We start from the raw sequence: 3,339 nt of genomic DNA on the forward strand, positions 1-3,339 counted from the left end.
AATGCTGGCAGCCAGAGGGAGTCAAAGGGAGGACTTCATAATTCCTAGGCCACTAATCTCACCATCATCTAACATCCAGGAGAGGATGGATCCTTCTTCTTCCACAAGGGGGTCTGGCTGAAAAATGTGAGTGCCAGAGAGAGCAGCCATCAATTATCTTTATGAGCCAGCTCCTCTCTGGCTGTGCCATTGGATTCATGGTCACAGCCCCATTCCCACTGCCCTTCCCTGCTTCCAGAGCTTCCACCCTCCCTGCCAAGCCTTTCCCTGCTGGAAGATCCCAGCTCTACAGAGATGGGGCAGCTGAGAAGCATTTTAAAAGATTTTATTCTGTTATCAGTCTTGTGAAAAAGTGAAACATAAGAGATGTAAAACTCAATGTCATTCTATCAGAAACCAACTTATTTCCTATTTACAATAACTCATAAATATTTTCTCACCTATTAACTTTTGCCACACAATGCTACTAATACTTCTGACACCAATCACCTATGATTTTACCCCATGTGCTCTTACTACAATACATCTTTCACAGTTCTAATTCTCTAAAATATCTGGTCTTTTTTGCAAAGCCATCTTTAAAACTTGTTTCTAGTTTTTTCTGCCAAGCCTTTCCCCAGCACCTCAACACGTCAGGAGTGCTCCCTTTTTCCCCGCAACACAAATTTTCCTGCTTGTTGCTGGGTGTTAAAGACAGATCTCCTTCTCCTGACCTCTGCAGTGCTGGCTCATCCATGCAGAGAAAGTGGATGCATATCCCATTATCCCTTGAAGTGTTTTATAGCTTATGTTAAAGCTTTGGAGTTTGGACCCAATTTTAGGATCATGATACCTCTAAGGGGAAAGTGATGGGATGTTATGTGAAAAAAACACTAACCATCAGAAGACAGATCAAAGTATTTATTTTATTTATGTATGAAATCTGAACTAGATGGTACAGCTAGGAAAAGAATGAATAGGGGAAAAAAAATCAAACAAAAATGAACAAATAAACAAACAAACCAACCACAAATATACCTAGAATTTAAATGATGTGAAAAACCATCTTTTTCTCTGAATGGTTCAGCTAGCAAGAGGACAGACATTTCCCTGGTGTCCCACACAATCCTCACTCCTTGGAGGAGCCCATATCCATTTTTGAGGATGTTATGAAAAGGAACAATTTACAAGGGAATTGAGTGATAGGAAGTAATGGCTTGAAACTGATAGCAGGCGGGTCTTGATGTGTTTTAAAAATAAATTCTTCCCTGTGAGGGTGGTGGGGCCCTGGCACAAGATGCCCAGAGCAGCTGTGGCTGCCCCTGGATCCCTGGAAGTGTGCCAGGACAGACTGGATGGGGCTTGGAACACCCTGGAATAGTGGAAGGTGTCCCTGCCCATGACAGGGGGTGGCACTGAATGAAATTTAAAAACCATTCCATCCCAAACCTGTTAAGGACCAAAATCCAAACTTTTATCCATCAGCTGAAGCAGTGAATCTTCTCACCATCGTCTCGCTCTGGGAATACCGGTGTCAAACATTCAGAAATTATATCCTGAATGATTTTGTGGAAGCACATTGCTGCACAGGCAGGAGAGCCCTTGTTGCAGCAGTATCAGCTTGATCTGGGTGAGGTCTACCAGAATAATCCACATGAAGGATGGAGCAACTGGTGTCAGCCCAACCCTGCAAGGGGTGTCAGTGCCAATTTAACACCAGAGAATCCACTCCTGAAGTCTAAGGGATGCTTGGCCAGGTGTCATGGGCAGCATTAATGACTAAAATTGCTCTTCTTTTCCCATATGCAGCTTAGTTCACATCCCAGCAGGGGCCACTTCAGCAGCTGGTGGTTTTTCTTGCAGCACCTGAGTCAATCATTGACTGCAGATTAATTCCAATAGTTTTGGGTACTCATTTTCTGCAGTCTGTATTTTTTTTTTGCCATATGCAGCTTAGTTCACATCCCAGCAGGGGCCACTTCAGCAGCTGGTGGTTTTTCTTGCAGCACCTGAGTCAATCATTGACTGCAGATTCATTCCAATAGTTTTGGGTACTCATTTTCTGCAGTCTGTACTTGGAATCCATTTGTTTATCCCATAAGGCAAGAGAAGATTATTTCCCTGGCCAGGCAGGCCTTCACCATGAGTTAGATTTGAGTAGGGGAGAAATGCAGCAAGAGGACAAATGTGCAGACCCCACTGCAGGCAGGAATTCACCCAGAGCCCTTTTAAATCCATGCTCATAAAGAAAAGACAACCAAATACTGATTTCCTTGTCCAAACATTGATTTCCCTGTCCAAACACTGATTTTTCACTGATTGTCCCTGGTCCCCAGTGCTGGTGTCAGATTCCCAGTGCCCAGCCCAGGCACACCCAGAGCTGATATTTTTCTGAGCACTGCCCTTATCCTCAGGACATTTGTGACCCCAGGGACCCCAGCTCAAAAGCACAGCAAGCCCAGAGTGAGGGGGTTTTTGCCCCCAAAAATAGTCCTTCCATGCTGTGCTTAGTATAAAACTGCCCAGCATCATTGCCATGAGTTTTTAAAAAACTGAGAGAACTGAGAGATGAAAATAGCCCCAGAGTAAATGTGTTACAGAGATAGGTCCTTGATGAATGGGATTTTCCTTACCAAAATCAAATTGTGAAGTCAAGCATTAGAGAACTAAAGTCCTTTTCTGTATTTTCTATTTTGTCATCGTTTGTTTTCTGATAGGAGTTACCAGTGTGACCAAAGGATTTATCATTTTTTTGTTTTAACTTCACTCTTCAGCGAACTCATTATATCATAAATTCCTTCTCATGCAACATCAGACTGTTTTACTTTTATGACTGTGCCATTAAAGAAAAAAAAAAAAGAAAATCAAGAAACTCCACAACCCAGATCAGCTTTTAACTTTCTGTGAAAAGAAATGAAATCAGTTAAGAGTTCCTAAAAGTACCATCTCCATTTTCATCATCCTTCAGGAATATGAAAATTGTAGCTGATCAATTTTCTTCTGCCATAATAGTTAATTTCTAATAACTGGGAAATGTCGTAAGACTCACTCAGGTTATTCAGCCATCCATTTGCTGGTGCCATTCCTCAGTGTTTTCACATATTCCACAGTGAAAGCTATTAAGTCTCTTCTGTCATTCTGAAACCTTTTTCTAGATGAGGAAAAGTGAATTAAAAGTTAGTTATATAACCTGCAGAACCAAATGACAACTTAAATATAGCACACACTGCAGTATGTGAGCTTAGCAATTAATCTGCAGCTAATATTCCTCTTATTTGTCATTAATTTGTGGACAAAATGGTTTCTCCCAAGGTTAACATTTTCATTATCATCTGCAAACGATGGTACATCACCAAAGTT

Source organism: Passer montanus, unplaced genomic scaffold (assembly GCF_014805655.1).
Source record: "Passer montanus isolate IOZ18808 unplaced genomic scaffold, ASM1480565v1 scaffold135, whole genome shotgun sequence".
Classification (NCBI taxonomy): Eukaryota; Metazoa; Chordata; class Aves; order Passeriformes; family Passeridae; genus Passer; species Passer montanus.